This window comes from Pelophylax lessonae (genome assembly GCF_965119305.1).
Source record: "Pelophylax lessonae genome assembly, chromosome: 3".
Classification (NCBI taxonomy): Eukaryota; Metazoa; Chordata; class Amphibia; order Anura; family Ranidae; genus Pelophylax; species Pelophylax lessonae.
Window position 1 is genome coordinate 640,044,456 of NC_138770.1, and position 23,058 is coordinate 640,067,513.

Genomic DNA, 23,058 nt, shown 5'->3' on the forward strand with positions numbered 1-23,058 from the left:
GTACTGGCTATGGTGTGTGTTGTGTCCAGTGTACTGGCTATGGTGTGTGGTGTGTCCAGTGTACTGGCTATAGGAACTAGAAAGAAGATTTCACCATAGAAGATAAGGGGAGCCAATGGGTGATTGAATGGCAAGATTTTACAAAAAAAAAAAAAAATTTTTTTTGTTGTTATAACTTTTAACTACATGAAATGAAGACTGTATGGAACACAAGTATACGAGAATAACCCTTGCTATAATGTAATAAATATGTGGAGTACTGGGTGTAGTATTATGGGGAATTTGCTGGTGATTCTGTAACAGGTCTGATCTTTGGCTGTGTCTCTTTCAGATGTCACAGCATGCTCCTTTCAAATAAAAATACTTTCATATCTTGATTAAAAGGGAATAGAAATTCCTCCTCTGTCATAGCCAGTTAGTAACATAATAACAAACACTTTGCCGGGCTTAATTAGATGATGCTTACATTGCTGATGCTAGGCTGATTAGCATATTTTAATGATTAGGGTATTTAGAAGGAAAGAAAATGTTAACTGGAATTTCGATTGTGATCAAAGCATGCATTCACACAGAGGGAAAAATCCATCTTATATGCACAGAATTTATATGGTGAGGCTGATCTTCTAAATAAAATAAATGAGAGCATGGAAAAACGACAAGGGGTTCATTTAGATCATCATGATATTTGCGCGGCTGTTTATCAAATGCATATTTTCAGGAAAAAAATGCAAAAAAAAAATAGTTTTAGTGCACACAAAAAAATATCAGTTTTAAAAACAAACAAAAAAAAAAAGATAGGGTTGCATTATTGAGTACATAGATACGCATGTCAAGACTCAAAACTGCTTGCTCATGTGAAATGCTGAAAACCTGATACCCAAAAGTTTCATAGATGACACTTTAAAAGAATTTACAGGTTATCAATTTAGAGTGAATTACGGACCTAGAATTATTGCACTGACTCTGATGTTCTCTAAGATACCTTACACGTGTGGTGCAATCACTGTTTACATACTCCTCTATGCATGGGCTTCAATTTTTTTCATGTATGCATGGGGCAGGGGTGCTTTTACATTTTTTTTATTATTATTTTTATTTATTTATAATTTGTTTTACTATTTTTACTTCATTTCTATCACAAATGGGTTAATAATTTGTTAGACCCTCAATGTTTCCCCTGCTCTCCACTGCAGCTAATTAAGCACACCATGTGCTTGATTAGCTGCTTCACTGGCTATAGCAGCCAGGGAATGACACATCTGAACCTGGAAGTGATGAAATGCTTGTCCCTTCTTGTTTTATCACTCACCGATGAGATCAGGGAGCTGATGACTATGTTCTTCCCTTTTATTGTGCTTTCATTATTGTGGCAATTTATCATGGTCCTTGACTACCCAGAGGAACAGGAAAATCCAGGAACCATGGTGGGTGATGATGGAGGCGAGGTGTAGGCTCTTATCACTACTGTAAACGTGATCAGGCAGCTATAGAGAAAATTGCCAGGTGCCTGCAGGAGTGCGGAAATGGTGCCCACATCCCTAAATACGAGAATATCTGTACAGATCCCCCACGGGAGGGATTTTTTAGGTCATAGATCGAGAGTCACTTTGAAAGGTATACATTTTATTACAAATATCTGTGTAAAATTCACAATATACAAACAATAAAAACAATGGGATAAAGAGCTAAGTTGTACAAACATAATCCATTGTAACTGTGGATAACAGGAACAACCACCCAACGCGTTTCTGAAATTCAAGATTTTACTTCTTTCATCAGGGGTATTGAACTATAAGTTACAATTATTCTATTGTATGAAAAAGACATAATTCAGTCAGAGATTCAAGGTACATACAATATATAATATTACATTCAGGTCTTTACACATAATATATTGATACTGACCGATTGGAGGTGTAGACTAACAAAACCGCATAAGTAAAAGCTATAATCCTGATTGTTGGCCACACTCTACACCATACAAGGTCACCACAGAGAGAAGAGCCCACGGTCCAGGAGAACATCTGAATCAGCAAGGGTACAAAAGAAATGGATCCAAATTTCTAGATCTATCAGATAAAAATGGTAGGTAAGTATGCCCATTCCCACCTACCTTACAGGTCGCCATCCAGGGGGGGGGGGGTCAGGTGAGTCCCACTAGTTATGGATGGTCGTTTGTGCTAGATGCATACTGTGGCATGACCGTAGTTGGTTCAGTTAGTTAGACCGGGGAGCTTCACAGTGCTGTGATCTAAGGGGTAAAGGAATGTATGAGCATCCAATATATAAATCCCACCCATGGGGGATCTGTCCCGGCAGCTATAGAGCAACCTGGATCACTTTTACTGAACAGTCGATCGCCACCAAATTTTCACCAAATGTTGTATTTCAAATTCATGTTGCCATTGGTGAATAACCACCAGTAGAAAACTGCAGTTGTTCTCCTTTTATTAAAACCTCTAGCTCTTCAGCAGAAAGCTGCATGGTCGTGGACATTAATAACTATTCAGAAGGGCCATTGCCAAATATTTGTACTCCATTGTAACATTGATCTGGACAGCAAAATGGATGCTCTGCTGTCTTTGCACTCTTATCCTGGTGACAGATACCCTCAATCGATTTGATGACTTATGCCCAGCATTCATGTTATGATTTGTAATCGATTTTAATATAAAATATGAGAAACCACAAAATAGCTATTTCTCCTGAATTTAATTATTTAAGAAAATCAAGATACATCAATTGAATCAAGAGACTCGACACACAGATATTCCCTTTGCCGTCAACTGATTATCAATATCACAATTTTGATTTAGACACTCATTCTTTGCATAATCAATCGGTACCTAAAATCGGTTCGCTAACATTTAGCACAAACTCTACATATAATCAATAAGAAAAGACTGATGTCTTTCCAGAATGACCCACAGATATTTCTTAGTTGAAAACCATAATTTTGTTTCATTATAATTTATTATATTATTGTATTATATTTTATTATTATTATTGTTATTATTATTATTATTATTAATATTAATATACATTATTAAAAGGGCAGTTCACTTTCTATGCAATTTGATACATATTGATCATATTATTATTATTATTATTATTATTATTATTTCAGGTACTTATATAGCGCTGTCAATTTACACAGCACTTTACATATGCATTGTACATTCACACCAGTCCCTGCCCTCAAGGAGCTTACAATCTAAGGTCCCTAACTCATATACATACACAGTAGGGGCCAATATTGATGGGGCGATGGGTCATAATAATAAATGTTTGTACACCATACTAAGGTATTTGCAGCCACTATAAGCCAAGCATTAGTGTTACCCTAGGCACTTTTTAGGTCAGCATGCATTAGTTGTAAGGCATTTTAAAGGGCAACTGTACATTTAGTCTGCTTGGTCAAATATCTTGCTCCCCTCATCCAGTTACCTTCACTGCATGCCTCCCTCCCCCGTCCAGTGCTCCACAGCCTTCGAACTGAAAAGATCCCAGACAGGTGCAACTGCCGCAGCCATACTTATTCCTGTGGATGAGCTGTACTCTTGGTGGCCTTCAGTTTAGCCCCTTTAACTGTTACCCCTCCATTAGTGATGCACTAAGAGGGAGTTTTATATCCCAGCTGTGGGTGGGACCCAGGGTTCTTGGGGGTAGGGGAGCTAAACACCCCTGATCAGCAAGATTTAAGGCCAGTTCACACCATAGAAATGCAGTCCAGATGCATTCTAGATGCTTTTCTGCTTTTGCTTTCTGTTTTTGGTGTGTTTTTGATGCATTTTTGGTGCGTTTTTGATCAGCACATTTTTCCCCCTCTTTTTTCTTAGGGCCAGTTCACACCACATGCAGTCCAGTGTATTTTTTTCTACATCAAAAATATATGTAAAATAGATTATATGGTTCTCAATGACATATTTCACACCAGTGGGTTACAGTTCCAGAAAAAAAAAAGTCAAACATGCTGCATTTTTTCTACACTAAACTGTATTGGAACATGAAGATCAAAATGCACCAGAATGCACTTAAACGCACCAAAACTGCACTGGAACACACATGTCCTTATTTAGGTTGAAGAAAAAAGTGGGGGCGTAAATGCACAGGAACGCATCAAAAACGCACAGGAGCGTATCAAAAACGCACTGGAATGCATCAAAAACATGCACATGCTAAAAAATGCATCCAGAAGACATCCAGACTGTGTTTCCATGGTGTGAACTGGCCCTTAACCTTAAATAAGGACATGTGTGTTCTAGTGCGTTTTTGGTGTATTTAGGTGAATTCCAGTGCGTTCCAGTGCATTTTTATGCGTTTTACAGCGTTCCAGTACAGTCCAGTGCAGGAAAAATGCAGCATATTCTACTTTTTTCCCTGGAACTGTAACACACTGGAACTGACAGCACTGGTGTGAACTATGCCTATAGAAACCATATAACCTACCTTCCATGTGTTTTTGATGAAAAAAAAAAAAATGCACTGTACTGCATGTGGCGTGAACTGGCCCTTAGTGCTGTGCTGGAGGAGAGAGAAATGGCCCTCTGCAGGGCTGAACTGCCAGGGAGGTCAGTGGAGGACACACTGGGGACAAAGAGAAACCTTGCTCCATCCCGACCCTCACCTAGGCGGTCCTATGGCCTGGTTTAGGATGGTCTTGGGGCCTAAGGAGGAGCACTTCATGTGTGAGGAAGGGACACTCTAATGGCGCTTTTCCACTGCATAGAACCGTACTGGCTCGGCACGCTTTTGTGCTTTTCCACTGCGGTACCGCATGGTATAGGGTCGGAACGGTTCGGTACGGTACGGTATAGGTTTGCTTTTCCCCTGCATGGAACCGAACGGTACGGTACGGCTCTGAAAAAACAGTACCTACTCGATTGTGGTTCCAACAGGTACCAAACTGGTACCATATCCCACAATCCTTTGCATGCAGTCACTACTAGCCACTGATTGGTCAGAGAATCACACCCACCCCGTTGTTATCCCACCCACTTAACTTTAGTACTACTTTAGTGGAAAAGCAAACCTATACCGTACCGTACCGAACCGTTCCGACACTATACCATGCGGTACCGCAGTGGAAAATCAGTAGAGCCGAGCCGGTACTAGCCGGTACTTGCAGTGGAAAAGTGCCATTAGTGAGGTTCATTTAAGAGGCTGCAACGGTTCCGTGAATTTTTTAAGTGTTCTACACTTGTGGAACTACGCAGGAAGTCATGTAATGGAGGGAAAGTGTTCTGCACCTCAGACTTCTGCTTAGTGAGTCGAGCTATTGCTACCTGTACTGTGAAGTGACTGTGACTACAAGAGTTGCACAGGAATTAAGTTGTTGAGTAAAGCGTTTAAAATGCAACTGGACTGTGTCAATATCTGAGGATTGGAACACCTAGGACTATAAAACTCCAGGTCTAGTGGGGTAGAAGGAACAACTAAACGGGTGTGCCAGGGCACTGGTCCTAGAAGATGCAGGAGCAGCGTGATTGCACGCAAACAGAGGTATGCCAGTGTCTTAGGATCTAAGGAGCCACCTGGTCTTTGACAGGTTTATTGCACTCCCACAGAATAAACTCTGGTTGTGAAAGGAGAGAAGCACACGGAGCAACTATGCCAGCCCCTCCCCTGTCCATTCACAGAAGCCTTTGTATTTGTGAATGAGTTCACATAATACAAAGGCTTCTGTGAATGGGCAGAAGGAGGGAAGGGGCGGGCAAAACAGTTCCAGGGGCACCGCTCTTGAGGGAACTGATACAAAAGGGAGTAGCGTTGGAGTTTCGGGTGTTATCGTCCTGGAGGATAATACACCTGTCCGATATGAATAACAGAGATAAGTCTGACACTACTGAAAAATTTAAAAAAACTTGGAAAGTCTGGGTCGCATTCAAATACTCATCAGATTTTACTACTCTGATGAAGAGTTGAATATCTACAATTGAGCTGAATAACAAGTCACCTGACTTTTTTTTTTTTTTCTTTTTTTTCCTTGTAAATCGTGTTTATTCTTTTATTTTTTTCACACTCTGTTTAGTCGACTTATGTTGGTTTATAAAACATTTTGCAATGACCAATATAGATATAAAAGTTAAATGCTGTTACTTCAAAGAACTAACCCTGCTAATATGATTCTTACTGTCTTTATTTGATTGAGAATCTCCAAGGCTATATTTAAGCCTCTTAAGCATGAATTTGTGATAAAATGTTTAAGATTGAAGTTTACACAAAGTTTGTAACATTCACGTTATAGTCAATGTGATATTGTAAACTGTTAATTTCTTATGCCCAGTAAAAAACGTATTGATTAAAAACTAAATAAATAAATAATAGAGATAAGTCTATGAGGTGGCAGGTACCTCCTTAGACTTAGCTCATGGTATGCCTGCAGTTTTTACAAAGTAGCTGAATTCCTGGAATTCAGCTTTATGCTTCATGTACACAGGGAATTTTTACAGCTTCTTTGCCTTGCAGCTCGTTTTTTTCAAACGCCCCGTGTGCATGAGGCCTAAAAGCTAAATGGGGCTTTTCAAACCTCTTTTACCTGTTAGATACTTTTTCTTGCACAATATAACTTCGTATGATATGAAAAAAAGCTAATTGTGCTATTACTTTAGGTGAAAAATAAATGATGTTAGAATTCATATAGCACTGGACTTGTGGAAGTAATTTTTGTCAGTTTGATGAATACGGGGAGATAACAGAGAAATGTATAAGGGTAAGAAAACATCTATATATTCCACATTATATCTGGGATAAATTTTAATGTGCCTAAGGTAGCAAGGTTATTATTTTTGTTCCTTATCTTGAGTAATTATTGTATTCAACAGATGGAGAGAATTAAAATATAAATCAATTAATTCTAAAGGCGGTAATAAATGTGCAGAACTCTAGACATGACTATTTGTCATTTTATTCAGCTGAAGAAAGGTTGGAAGCTTATTTATTGCCTCCTGAAATTATAGAACCTGTTCATGAAAGAAAAAAAAAAGAAAAAATGTGAGTTGAAACTTAATTTGATCTAAAAATCACACAATTTTTCTTTTTAACCTCTTCCTGTCCACGTAACACATATGTGTAGGAGGGCTTTAACGCCAACATGCCACTCATATGCTTCCAGGGCCGGATTAAGAGCATCATGGGCTTGGTGCTGAGGATTTTGAAGGGCCTTAAGGGCCGTGCCTTGGCATGCACCCAGAGGAGGAAGGGTGCAGCCATGCATGCCTAATTCCACATGGGATGCTGTCTCTGAAGCCCATAAACACATCCATGCATCGGCAACTGTCCCTCCTTGTCCGGCCTTCGTGCTGTGTGGGGAGGTTCTGAGGGTGCTGCCTGGGGAAGCGAGCATAGAAGCCAGACTTCTGTGTTTACAAGTGACAGAAGAGCGGTAACAGTGAATATGGCCAACCTGGGGCCTATATAAAGGTAGGGGCCTGGAGCTGCAGCTCCAATAGCCCCTACGTTAATCTGGCCCTGTATGCTTCCATGGGCAGCCAAGCTTTCTGTGCTGAGAGCGTGCTCACTTCATGAAGAGTGGGGGAGGGAAAGAACTTCTGAGGTTTTAATGAGTTCCTGGACTCTGTTAGAGGGAGATTTTTCTTACTTCCTGAACTGGACACAACATTTTACCAGACAAGACGTTAGGAAAAATCTGCAACAGGAACACAGGCAACAATAAGAAACACCCCAGGGGCTCTAAGGGCCTGCTTAACTAATCCCTTCCCGACTACCTTCCATGTACTGAGGACGGGCGGACAGTGTAGACAAAGCAATGTGCGCCCCCTGGCCAGCATGGCTGGGACCTGCTGATTGGCTGTGTACAGTCACAACCCAGAGCTCTGTGTTGACAATCAACACAGGGCTCTGTACAGAAAAAACAATCTTTCTGCTTCTCATCCCCTGCAAAGCAGAGATGAGAAACTTAGAGATCTTTTGTACAACTTTACACACATTACACATAGTTAGGCAGACATTTAACCCCTTGATCGCCCTAGATGTTAACCCCTTCTAAGCCAGTGTCATTAGTACAGTGTATATTATTAGCATTGATCACTGTATTACTGTATCACTGGTGATGTCACTGGCAGTTAGTTCCCCTCAGTATTAGTTAGGGTCAGATTGCCCGCCACAGTCCCATTATAAGTTGCTGATCACTGCCATTAGTAGTATAAAAAAAAATCCCAGTATATATATGCTATAGGTTGTAGACGCTTAAAGTTTCACACAAACCAATCAATACATGCTTATTGGGATTTTTTTTTTTATGAAAGAAATGTAGTAAAATACATTTTGGCCAAAATTTATGAAGAAATTAGATTTTTTTTAATTTTTCTTATTTTATATGTTTTATAGCAGAAAGTAAAAAATATTAGGTATTTTCAAACTTTTTGGTCTTTTTTCGTTTTTATTGCCAAAAATTAGGAACCCAGTGGTAATGAACTACCACCAAAAGAAAGCTCTATTTGTGTGAAAAAATTATGTAAATTTTGTTGTAGCTCGGGTACAGCATTGCATGACCGTGCAATTACCAGTTAAAGTAGTGCAGTGCTAAATTGAAAAAAATGGCCTTGTTAAAAAAGGGGTAAAACCTTCCGGAGCTGAAGTGGTTAACTTAAACAATATATATATATATATATATATATATATATATATATATATATATATATATATATATATAAATAAATCTGCCTGTTTTGTTGTTGAAGGGTCTCCTTGACTTCCTGTCTTGTAAAAGGAAGTTAGAGTAATCTCTAAAAAATCTCTAAAATTCAACAGATTTAAAGAACTCAATAAATACAGAACTTCAATCATTTGTGTCTTTTTTTTAACCACTTTACCACCAGAGCATTTTGCTGTCTTACGTCTGGGCCACTTTTTGTGATTCGGCGCTGTGCAACTTTAACTGACAATTGTGCGGTCGTGCGACGCCGTACCCAAACGAAATTTACGTCCTTTTTTTCCCACAAACAGAGCTTTCTTTTGGTGATATTTGATCACCTGTGCGATTTTTACTTTTTGCGCTATAAACAAAAAAAGAGCGTTTATTTTGAAAAAATAACAATATTTTTAACATTTTTTTATATGAAATTCCCCCCCAAAAAAATGTAAAAACCAATTATTTTTTAAATTTTTGGCCTATTTGTTTTCTGCTACCTATGTTTGGTAAAAAAATCACAATAAGCGTATTTTGATTGGTTTGCGCAAAAGTTATTGCGTTTACTAACAAAGGGAAAGATTTCTGTCATTTTTGGTGTTTTTTTTTTAACGCGTAATGACGGCGATCTGCGATTTTTTTTGCGGGACTGCGACATTGCGGCGGACAGATCGGACCCTTGACTGACATTTTTGACACTTTTGGGGGTACCAGTGACATTACTACAGTAATCAGTGCTATAAATATGCACTGTTACTGTAAAAATGACACTGGCAGGGAAGGGGTTAATTTTATTGGAGAGGGAGGGGTTAATGTATGCCTGGTGCTTACTAACGTGTGGGGGGGGGAGGTGACTGAGTGACACAAGGACAGATCCAGGGTTCAGCTATGCTGAACCCTGAAATCTGACTCTGCCTGTCACTTAGGAGATCCGCCCGCCTGTGTAAACGTCTCCAAACTAGATTCCCCGACGATCGGGGAAGAGCAGCAGCGATCGCCGCCGCTCCTCCCCTGGCCCGACTCCCGCTGTGACTGAAAACAGCGGGAGCGAGCCTCCGGCGGCGTGCGCGCGCCGCCGAGAGAGGGGAATGTCTGGTGACGTAGACCTACGTCGCCAGACGATAACGAGCCACTGTGCTGCAGTAGCAGCACAGTAAGCAGTGGTAAAGCGGTTAAAGTGGAAAGATCTTAAGATGTAAATTATACAGTATATCTGATTTTGTGCCCTGTTGGTCAGCTACATTCTTTTGTGTTGTCACTCAGTCTGTGTATGTCCAAATTTTTGGTATGGAAGCCAATAAATTCCTCTTTCCTCCACGGCAATCTTCCCCGTGTGTGGGTGGGGCTTAAGCACCCTATTGGGGAACACTAGAACTACACTCACCAATTGCCTCGTTAAGTGGTCTCCAAACTGTGGTCCGGGGTCTGGATGAAGCCCTTTACTTGCTATTATCTGGCCCTTGGGGCATTATTCCCCCCAATGTCAGTCCCAGTGGGGCAAAGTTCCTGCCATTGACACTGACAACGGAGCACTATTCCTCCCACTGACACCAATGATGGGGCACTATTCTTTCAACTGACACCAATTACTTCCAGTGACACCAGGACATTTTCTACTCCCACTGGCCACAGTCTGGCCCCCCTTAGATTTGAAGGAGAATAAACTGTCCCTTCGTTTAAAAAGCTAGAAGACCCCTGGCCTAGGTTGTCATCTTGCTTTCATGCAAAATTCAGCAATAAGGCATAACTCCAGACTTAGATGTGGGCTACAATGAACACAGTTAACCTTCAATAACCTATGGCTAACTGACTGATTGTTACACTAAGCACTTCAAACATTACCTCAGTTAGAGAACACCAACTTCCAGGGGTGCAGCATTGGGGAACTGGTGCTGCAAAGCCTGCACTGGCACCCACCAACCCAGCAATACCTGCCACCTCACTCTCAGTGACATGCCCACAGTTACCAGTGGATATAGGAAATGAACCTCACTCTGTAGCTATGTGCTTACTCTCTCTCTCTCTCAGGCCCCCCTCTACATCTCTCAGGTGAATCCCAGGCTAGGTCCCTAGTAACTCTGTGGCATGGGTGCAATTCCCAAAATGTGAGCAACCAGCTGCTAGGGAAGGGGACAAGCACAACACGCCTTCACTGCCAGAGTCACCTTTTCCCTGGCTGGTTGGCTGCATGGGGGTAATAACACATATAGGATTGTCCCTCGCAACGGAACTATAACCTGCTCTAAACAGCAAACTCCATGCTGGACTATAATATACTGTATCTACTCTAACTTACAGTCCCCATGCAACAAGCCCTGTTCTTTGGATGCGCCATGCAATACACCACTTAAAAAGAAACTTCAGACCAAGCGTTAGACAGTTAACAATACCTTTCCTGAAGAAAAGCAGCACGCAGGATTTGTTCTTTTTATGTAGCTTCTCACATGAATTCCTGTGCAAGGTGCTTTATTGCCCTTAAGGTAATTAAACCTGAATAACAGCAGAGAGTCCTTAGTGTCCATTAGAGGTAGAGTCCATGATTGGCAAATAACCCACCTGAGGTATCACAAAGTCCATAAAGTCCATGTTTGGCCAAGATCCTTAAGGGCAGTAAATCCAAGATTGGTAGTTAACAGTCCTCAGGCTCGCAGTCCCCCAGGGAGCATTGAGTGCCCCCCCCCACCCCAACTTGGGTCGCCATCCACCAGCATAACAGCCCTCATCTTGTCAGTATTTCCAGTACCTCTCTCTTTTGGTATAGAAGAGCCCCTTTTATGTGGATCTGTTGAAAATTGGCAGTTAAATCTAGCCAATGAACTCTTCAGATCCACATTAACATTGTAACAGTTGCACAGGAAACACAGCAGACGTGATGCAGATAACTGCAGAGTGAGCATTGAAAAAAAAACATTAAGGGTCCATTCACACGGGCTTTCCACTCGTCGGACTCTGTTTTGCTCAGCAGGGATCTATCCGCTGATCCCCGCTGAGCAGGCGGATGACAGGTCCGTCTCCGCTCACTGTGCTGAGACGGCCTGTCAGATCCCTGCTCTCCTCTATGGGAGATCGGATGAAAATCATCCAATCCTATCTGATCCGATCCTCCAGACAGATGGAAGATAGGGTTTCCATCCCTCTGCATTTCAAAAAACAGGATCGGATCGGATAGCACCGGGTGTCACCAGACATGTCACTGGTGACATCCACCGCTCCATAGGGGTGCATGGAGCATCCGATCAGGATTGATCAATATTCAATTCAAGTACATATTCTTAACTTAAAAAAATTCTGTCAGTTGCTCTCAACCTCCTCCAAATCTCTAATTTTTTTTTTTTTTATGCTGCACTAATCCGCACTGTTATATGGGATTTGTAGTGGGAATAGAGCAGTGCACATGACCACAACTAACGCTCATTGCTTGTTCCAAACAAATGGACATGAAGTCAAAAAGAAGAGGTTTGGTAGCTCACACAGGACATTACATAGAGGAAGAAAAACACAGTAAGAAATTATTAATTATAAATAATTTTGAAAAATAAGGATATCATTTAGGCCTCTTGCACACTGCAGCTTAAAAATGCTCAGTACAGCGTTTTTTTTTTCTGAGCTAAAATAGAGCCCATTCATTCTTAATGTGCCTATGCACACAGCTGCGTAAATGAGCGCCGCGTTTTCTTCAGTAAGAACAAAATAGAAAAATCTGCATTTTTGGTCAGTAATTTGCGCCTGATGCGCGCAAAAACGCGCACAAACGCGCGAATGCGCTAAAATGACCCAAAATGTCAATTGAATATCCAGAACGCTAGAATAAATTTGCGCGCAATTACGCGCATTTGCACGCATTTACGCAAATTCGCGCAAGCGCGAAAATGCGCGCAAATGCGCGAAAATGCGCGCATTACAATTACGCCAGAAAACGTAGATGCTCTAACAGGAGTATCGTGTGTAAGGTGCCTTAGTGTCACTTTAGCTCCTTATAAGCCAGCAGATTTTTTCAAAGCGCTGTAATTCCTGGAGTTCTCTTTTAAGTAAATAATTTTGGCTAAGGTTGGACTTTTATTGGCCATAAATACATATCCTTATTGACACCGGAGTTTGATTTTGAGTCTTTTGACTGAAAGAGTAGCTATACATATCTGTACTGATTATCTCCCCTACTTTTAATATTGAAAAAATAAAAATGAAGTTAAAGTTATTCCCAATTTTATTGCAGGAGTTTCACCCAATGGTATGGACCCGACAAATCAATATTCAATAAGAATAGGAGGGCTGTTGGCCCCTGTGCTGCTGGGCCCTATAGCAGTTGCACATCCGCAGTAGCTATAGCAATGCGCTTGTCTATAACGACTTCTCCATATGTATGGTAACACTTTCCTTTTCAGCAGAACTACTTGGCCAATCAATTTTGTAAAAATATCCCATTACAGAAATGATCCAACAGATTTATATAAGTAATATATTTTATAAACATTATCGTTGTACAAGGTTAAGTCATGTTTAATAAAGAATGGCAGAGGTAGCTCAATTATCCCCTTGGAGAGAGAAACGATTGATCAAGGACATTTGTCTGTTACATTATATGCAATCTGATCTATCCCATATTACATATGGGACTTTTATCTCCAGGCTGATGAATATGTGGCATTTCCTTCACAGCATGAAAACCAGGCAGGTCACTTCCGAACAGCAATATCAAGGTCATCATTGGATGCCTTCTCCCAAATATCAAATACAAATCAAGACTATCTATTCAAACTGAGTATTAAATATTTTTCAGATACTAATCTTTTCTAAAATGCTTATCTTAAAAATAAATATAACAAAAAATAGTCTGTGAAAAAAAATATTCCGGATCAGACAAAAATCACTGGTTAATCAACTTAATATTAGGTTGACTTTTCTTTTTCTTATCATGCAGTATCAAAAATAAATTCTATAAATCATTTAAAGCAGTTGAAAGTAATTTCCTCTAATTAAAAAAATAGGAGATCGAGGAGACTGGGTTGAACTACATTGAATAAAATGGCTAATTCAATCAGATTTAGGGATATTTTAGAAAATAAGGGCCAACATTGAAAAAAGTATTTTATCCTCTACCTTGCCTAATAATTCACCTATATTATTCAGGCAGGTACCCTGTATAGAAAAAAAATGAAGGTGCGCAAACTGGTGAGTGTCCTATCAGCAGCAACTGAAACTCCAACCTGAGTGGAGTGAGTGTATGGAAAAAGGTATATGAGTGCGCTTGATAGTATATATAATCAAAATCATCAAAAATGTGATCGAAAATTGAAAAGTGATGCTCAAAAAAACATCAAAGGTTATAAATTATTTAAAAATAAAATAAAAGAAGAAAATATAAAGATAAATACATAAAATTCACAACAAAAGTGCACTGTGTGTGTGAAAACACGCATATAATATTCAAGTCCCAAGAGGCCATAAACACGTGTACATGAAACTTCTTGATGATAAAGTGCAAATGAGAAAGTGCAATAATGGTTCACAGACTTTTGTGCCCTCCACAACACCACTTGAAAAGTGGGAATGGTGATGGTACCCATACCAGCTAACAAGATAGTATACACTTTATAACTTGCAAGGGCTGGTGTAGTGCAGCAAGAAGTCTTCCCACAACCGAATCTTTCACCTGGTAAGATAGTGAGGATGAAACTCTTACCAGATGTAAATTATTACAGGTCAGGTATTGGAAATATTGCCAGCAACCACCAGTATCTCTGATATCCAAGTTGTCTCCTTCTGAACAGTCCTACTGCAGCTCCGTATCAGTATGGATAAAAACGTCCTCTATGGGTCACTCCCGGTGTATCTCATTCACAGTGATAGTCCCCACATAAGAAAGTAAGGAGCAGGCAATAATGCATTATCTCAATGATAAGTTTAATGCAAAAAAGGTAGAACACTTACATGAACAGACGATAAGATGGGCGAGTAAATGGTTACAGATGATCGCGGCCGCTCTGCAGTGCGGACCGTGAGAAGTGACAGCGAGCCTTCTCCGCCCGACGCGTTTCCCCTAAGAAGGCGACCACTGGGATTGGACTCCTTCTTAGGGGAAACGTGTCGGTTGGAGAAGCCACGCTGTCACTTCTCGCGGTCCGCGCTGCAGAGTGGCCGCGATCATCTGTGACCATTTACTTGCCCATCTTATCGTCTGTTCATGTGTACGCTTTCCCTGAACTGCAAATGACTTGAGTTTGGGTGAAACCTGAAGCTCATCTCTATTAGTGGCGTTTCAATTCAGTGCAAGTCTGATCTGCTTATCAATAGCTGATATGATGCAACAAACATCAGTTCAGTGTGGAATTGCATGCAACAATTTTGTTATTTAAAAAAAAAAAAAAAAATCGCTATACAGTACTATGAGAAGTACTTTAGTAGCCATGTCCATATTAGTACTTGAGGAAACATCAGTGAAACATTGCTGTTGAATCAACAAAGCTCTTCCAAGCGTGTTTTTTTTTTTTTCATCTTGCAAAAAAGAAAGAAAAAAAACTGATAGCTAGATAAAAATATGTTATTTGCATTGAATTCTGACAGCTTGTTAAAGATGAAGAAATCAGGTATGAGGTCACAATACAGTACAAGCGTTTCAAGAAAAACGAGTCTACCTATAATGATTATTTATTTTGGGTATGTTATTCCATCCTAAAACTGTGGTCTGTTTTGCAGCTGGGAACGGAGAGTCTGCCCACCAGGTTTTGTGACTCCTGAGTCAACATTCAAAGCCAAAAGTTTAATGAAATCCAGCTAAATGGGTGACAAACCTTCACTGCTCAGGCAGACAAGGTACAGGAGTGTATGAAATATGACAGATCCCTCAACCTAAATGGTAAAGTCAACACTGGAAGGAGCTGATCTTTCAAATTGAAAGGGGCAGTTAATAAAAATGTTAAATTAGCTAAATTTTGCATTTCTGAATTAGACTTGGGGTAATTAAATACAAGAGGATAGTCACTCCCTGCCAAAACTAATACATCAGTTCAGATAATGCTGAGATAAACACACAGCACCTCCCAGGGTGAAAACTAGACAATTTAATAATGGAATAACAGGCTGGCCATACCTGTGCTAAGCTATGACGGGTCCTCTTTACAGGTTAATGTGATCAGTAGGGGTTTGGTACCAATTCAGTCGCAATTGATGATTGCTTCTGGAGTTCCTAGGTTATCAGGGTTTAGAGTCGATTGAGCACAGCTGTGAATATATTACTGTGACACAAGGTGGCCATCTGTTAAAGGGAATCTGTCACTTTGCCCCCATCCCCCTTTACTAATACTTACCTTCATCTTCGTGCCTTGGTTCATTACTACTACATTTTTCTTGCTGCCTTATTCCATTAGTGACTTGGCAACCTACCAGCTTTCTAATTTCTAGTGTAAATAAAGAGGACATGTAAAGAAATAGGGGAGAGCAGAGTGCTGGCACCTGATTTGAAAGTCTTCACTGCTACCAACCCCAGACCTTTGCCTGGTGGCCTGACCATGGCTATTCTCAGGTCTGCCACTGGCATGCACTCCTCTATTGCCCCCTTCCAGGCTTCTCCCCCCATCAACAGAAGTTGGCCACATACCTTTTCATAGCTGCAAAAAGTGCGCCATTGCTAGGGCCTGGAAGAAGTCCTTAGTTGGGCTTGCAGAGGGGAAGAGCACTTTAACTACTCCCATGATCCACAAGAAAATGACCAGTATTCTCCATGACTCCCATTCCGAATTCCTCAAAGTGTGGAGCCCATGGTGGTCCTATGCTCTCCCAACCCTGAGCAGTCTGGGTATCCCAGACTGCTGTAGCATGCCATCCAGGCAACAGGTACTTTCTTCTTCCCTTACTTAGTCCTGTCTATACTTTTCTTCTCTTTCTCATTCTATTTATCTGCCTCTCTCATTATTCTCTTCTCCTACCCCCCTTTTTTTTTGCCCACCTCCCTCTTTACCACTCCCCATTTCCTATTCAGGCCTGGACCTGGGCTTTACCTCTCCTTTTTTTTATACATTTTTTCTTCTACCAAGCGATGGGAAACCCCACCCCTCCTGCACCACTCAGCCCTGGACCACTGTGCTCGGACACTCGTTGCCACTTCTGGCACTAGAAGTGCATTATCCTGCTGGAAGGAGCCATCAGAAGATGGGTACTCTGTAGTCATAAATGGATGGACATGGTCAGTTACAAAACTCAGGTAGGCTATGGCATTTAAACGATGCTTAATTGGTACCAAGGGGCCCAAAGCACGCCAAGAAAATATCCCCCAGACCATTACACCACCACTAGCCTGAACCGTTAATGCAAAGCAGGACGGATCCATGCTTTCATGTTGTTCTGACCCTATCATCTGAATGTCGCTGCTGAAATTGAGACTCATCAGACCAGGCAATGTTTTTCCAATCTTCTATTGTCCAATTTTGATGAGCCTGTGTGAATTGTAATGATAATGAAAAAAGGTGCGCAAACCAATATGAAAGTGTAAAAGCAGCACTGTGATGAAGTGAATGTGTGAAAAAAAATTGTAACTGAAAATGACAAAAGTGCACTATTATTAAACAATAAAACAATAAACATTGTCCATATGTGAAAAAATCCAAAAAACAAAGCAGAAAACAATGAGGAGTCTATTCCATCTGAAGGGGAGTGTTCCCAAGGTGATGCATGTAAAACGGACCAACTTGATTGGTGATAGGTGAATTAACCTCTTACCAAAACAATAATCCAGTAAAACGTGACTTGGTGCAAAAACTGAAAACTTAAGGTGACACCCAAAGATGTGAATGGACTCTTACCACAATGGAGAGAGAATGGAGCATAAGCTGTGGTACCAGGGAGTCCAGTCAAACGGCCACACTTGATAAAATATCCAGAGGGATGGATGGATGGATGGACGGAGCTTCCCGGTATCTTCTCATGGGTCTGGAGGCTTCTACAGGTAGAATTGCCAGCAGGAGGGCCACAATAAAGAAGAGGAAGGGACTGATGTGGGAGTGCGTTACCCTCGGTTTATTGAATAGAAAATGGTAAAAACACTTATAAACATCCTTTGAGGTTGGCAGAAAAATGCTCAGAAGAAGTCGCGGTCGCCTGCAGTGCGATCTGGAACCTGTAGCAGCACGGCTGGCTCCCCCCGACGCGTTTCTACTGAAGAGTCCGCTTCTGGGATTGGAGCTACTGTGTGAATTGTAGCCTCAGTTTCCTGTTCTCAGCTGACAGGAGTGGCACTCGGTGGGGTCTTCAGCTGCTGCCGCCCATCTGCTTCAGGGTTCCATGTGTTGTGCATTCGGAGATGGTATTCTGCATACCTTGGTTGTAACGAGTGGTTATTTGAGTTACTGTTGCCTTTTTATTATCTCAAACCAGTGGCTGGTGTAACTTAACTTGCAAAATGAACAGCCTTTTTGCCTTTATTAAATCAAGTCCTGTAAGTGCAGAGCGCCATAGTGACATCCCCTATGGGGCAGGTCCATGAAACCCTACATTCACAGGTCACCGGTTCTCTTCCAGCTTTCAACCCAAAAGACTGAGGGCATCTACTGGCATTACTATGCGGGACAGCACCATCAAGAAAAAGTATTGCAGCCTGTGCTTATTTTTTAATTTTGAAACCTCCCTGGGGACCATTTAAAAGAACTGAAATGCAGCCCATTGTTATGCTTTAAGTAGTAGAGTATTATCCTTGACAGGTATGGCATGTACTATATCACTTCATACCCGCCTGTACATCAGAATGGCCTGCCTTCTTTAACAATATGGGGAGTAAAACCCCCAAAATGTCATACATCTACTACCAATATAAGATATGCATTTAAAATTTAACCAGGGGCCATACTAAGGCCATACTAGAGAATTTGTTAAAATAATTCTACACACCTTTGTTTTAAAAAAAACTATTGTTTAAAGTGTGATGCTAAAAATATGTACTTTGACATGGCAAGACACATCTGCGGTGCTGCTGACAAGATGGGCTTGTTGAAAGAGGGTGATTAAAACTTAATCATTAATCCCTTCAATGGGGCAAGTCATAAAAAGCGTTAATGTTTAGGCCCTTTTGAAGAATTTTCTGACAGTTCATATATCATCTTTGTCTCCCAGGCTTGTTTTTCCTTTTTCCACTTGTGTGACACCTTTCCTTTTAAATCCTCATCTTTCAATAAGTCTACCCAAAGCGTCAGCTTGACATGACAGTAATGTGAAGGAATCTTTCGTCTGACATCGGCCCCGAGCACTCTGTGCCTTCTTAAGGTGATTTTTGGATTTAACACTGTCTAGGTATGTATTTGGACACTTCTCTTCATTGTGGCACATATCACAAGCAGGGAAATGTGACTGTCAACAAAGCCGAGCGAAGACTTTCTTTACGTTGTGCCAGTGACATGCCAAGAACTTTCGTAAGTGATGCTTCTACAGAGACATCTAACATGTACGTCAAATACAGCTTGTGTATAAAGATTTGTAGCGACAGAAAAGATAAAAAAAAAAGTAACATTCACTAGTAATTACAAATGAATAGCTATCTGATTTATACCTTTAGATGCAATGGACCTAATTTACTAAGAGAAATTAAATAAATGGATAAATCGCTGTAGCACACTTGCATTGTGAGCTTGCATGAGTATGCAGATCAAAGGAATAACTGCAGATTATAGGGCCCCATAGAAAAATTTGCTATGACAATACCATAGATGCTCACAGTTTTGGGTTTTCTGGGGCAGTCCTGCATTTTAGACCTTGATATCATGTTCCTGTGCATGTTCAATAACTTAACCCCTTGATGCTGATGTAACACAAATATGCCGCCCGACTGCACTGGGCTTTGCATTTCTCTCTTTGTTCTAGGAGTGCGCGGCATAGCGTGCTCCCAGCAGAAAGCAGGGTCCTACCGAGAGCAGTGGCGGCCTGTGCATAGGGGGCGCCAGGGCGCCGCCCCCCCCCCCCTAAAAAAAGAAAAGAAAAAAAAATTAAAAAAAAAAAAAAACTACAAAAAAATCGATAAAGTTTTAAAAAAAAAAATTGTGTTCGCCGGCCTATGTGGAGGCTGTGGGGGGGTGGGGTTTACGACCCAGAAGAGGCGCCGATTGGCTGCCTTCTGGGGCGTAACCTGGGCGCAGGGTACAGCGCTAGGAAACCCCCACTTTCGGAATGTCCTGGCTGTGATTGGTCCAGTCTCCAGCCTGGACCAATCATCATCCAGGACATCCGATGCTGACCCGTGACCCCGCTGACGTCGCGTACGTCAGTCACGAGTCAGTGCGGTGGACGGACGGGCACAGCAGAGCGGAGCGGACTCAGCGGAGACTCGGAGAGCAGACCGGACACCGGAATCGGCTTCAGAGAGACGGACGACCCGACCAGGCAGTCACCTCACCAGGCCGCAGCCGCGCAGCGTCTCCAGAGGAGTGGAGGTCATCTGGACTGGAAGAGAAGACTCGATCACCACCGGTAAGTGAGCTGTGGCGCTCTGCAATCATTGGGGTACAATGCTGGCGCTCTGCAATCATTGGGGTACAATGCTGGCACTCTGCAATCATTGGGGGACAATGCTGGCACTCTGCAATCATTGGGGGACAAAGCTGTGGCACTCTGCAATCATTGGGGGACAATGCTGGCACTCTGCAATCATTGGGGGACAATGCTGGCGCTCTGCAATCATTGGGGGACAAAGCTGTGGCACTCTGCAATAATTGTGGACAATGCTGGCACTCTGCAATCATTGGTAGACAATGCTGTGGCGCTCTGCAATAATTGGGGGACAATGCTGTGGTGCTCTGCAATCATTGGGGTACAATGCTGTGGCGCTCTGCAATAATTGGGGGACCGTGCTGTGGGCACTCTGCAATCATTGGGGGACAATGCTGTGGCGCTCTGCAATAATTGGGGGACAATGCTGTGGGTGCTCTGCAATAATTGGGGGACAATGCTGTGGCGCTCTGCAATCATTGGGGGACAATGCTGTGGCACTCTGCAATAATTGGGGGACAATGCTGGCACTCTGCAATCATTGGGGGACAAAGCTGTGGCGCTCTGCAATCATTGGGGTACAATGCTGTGGCGCTCTGCAATAATTGGGGGACAATGCTGTGGCGCTCTGCAATCATTGGGGGACAATGCTGTGGCGCTTTGCAATAACTGGGGGACAATGCTGTGGGCACTTTGCAATCATTGGGGGACAATGCTGTGGCGCTCTGCAATAATTGGGGGACAATGCTGTGGGCGCTCTGCAATAATTGGGGGACAATGTTGTGGCGCTCTGCAATCATTGGGGGACAATGCTGTGGCGCTCTGCAATCATTGGGGGACAATGCTGTGGCGCTCTGCAATAATTGGGGGACAATGCTGTGGCGCTCTGCAATCATTGGGGGACAATGCTGTGGCGCTCTGCAATCATTGGGGGACAATGCTGTGGCGCTCTGCAATAATTGGGGGACAATGCTGTGGCACTCTGCAATAAATGGGGGACAATGCTGTGGGCACTCTGCAATCATTGGGGGACAATGCTGTGGCGCTCTGCAATCATTGGGGTACAATGCTGTGGCGCTCTGCAACCATTGGGGGACAATGCTGTGGCGCTCTGCAATCATTGGGGGACAATGCTGTGGCGCTCTGCAACCATTGGGGGACAATGCTGTGGCGCTCTGCAATCATTGGGGGACAATGCTGTGGCACTCTGCAGTGATTGGGGTACAATGCTGTGGCGCACTCTGCAATCATTGGGGACAATGCTGTGGCGCTCTGCAGTGATTGGGGACAATGCTGTGGCGCTCTGCAGTGATTGGGGACAATGCTGTGGCGCTCTGCAGTGATTGGGAACAATGCTGTGGCGCTCTGCATTGAAAGGGGCTCGCACGCTTAACTCTGCATTGATGGGGGCACGGAACAGTTGCATTGAAGGGGGCACGCACGCTGAACTCTGCATTGTGGGGGCACAGAACAGTGTTTATTGCATTGAAGGGGGCACAGCACAGTGTTTATTGCATTGAAGGGGGCACAGCACATTGTTCATTGCATTGAAGGGGGCACAGCACAGTTGCATTGAAGGGGGCACAGCACAGTTGCATTGAAGGGGGCATGCACTCTGAATTCTGCATTGTGGGGGCACAGCACAGTGTTCATTGCATTGAAGGGGGCACAGCACAGTGTTTATTGCATTGAAGGGGGCACAGCACAGTGTTTATTGCATTGAAGGGGGCACAGCACAGTTGCATTGAAGGGGGCATGCACGCTGAACTCTGCATTGTGGGGGCACAGCACAGTGTTTATTGCATTGAAGGGGGCACAGCACAGTGTTTATTGCATTGAAGGGGGCATAGCACAGTGTTTATTGCATTGAAGGGGGCACAGCACAGTGTTTATTGCATTGAAGGGGGCTTAGCACAGTGTTCATTGCATTGAAGGGGGCACAGCACAGTGTTTATTGCATTGAAGGGGGCACAGCACAGTGTTTATTGCATTGAAGGGGGCATATCACAGTGTTAATTGCATTGAAGGGGGGCACAGAACAGTGTTTATTGCATTGAAGGGGGCACAGCACAGTGTTTATTGCATTGAAGGGGGCACAGCACAGTGTTTATTGCATTGAAGGGGGCATGCACGCTGAACTCTGCATTGTTGGGGCACAGCACAGTGTTCATTGCATTGAAGGGGGCACAGAACAGTGTTTATTGCATTGAAGGGGGCATATCACAGTGTTAATTGCATTGAAGGGGGCACAGAACAGTGTTTATTGCATTGAAGGGGGCACAGCACAGTGTTTATTGCATTGAAGGGGGCACAGCACAGTGTTTATTGCATTGAAGGGGGCATGCACGCTGAACTCTGCATTGTTGGGGCACAGCACAGTGTTCATTGCATTGAAGGGGGCACAGCACAGTGTTTATTGCATTGAAGGGGGCACAGCACAGTGTTTATTGCATTGAAGGGGGCACAGCACAGTTGCATTGAAGGGGGCACACATGCTGAACTCTGCATTGTGGGGGCACAGCACAGTGTTCATTGCATTGAAGGGGGCACAGCACAGTGTTTATTGCATTGAAGGGGGCACAGCACATTGTTCATTGCATTGAAGGGGGCACAGCACAGTTGCATTGAAGGGAGCACAGCACATTGTTCATTGCATTGAAGGGGGCACAGCACAGTTGCATTGAAGGGGGCATGCACGCTAACTCTGCATTGTGGGGGCACAGCACAGTGTTCATTGCATTGAAGGGGGCACAGCACAGTGTTTATTGCATTGAAGGGGGCACAGCACAGTGTTTATTGCATTGAAGGGGGCACAGCACAGTGTTTATTGCATTGAAGGGGGCACAGCACATTGTTCATTGCATTGAAGGGGGCACAGCACATTGTTCATTGCATTGAAGGGGGCACAGCACAGTTGCATTGAAGGGGGCATGCACGCTGAACTC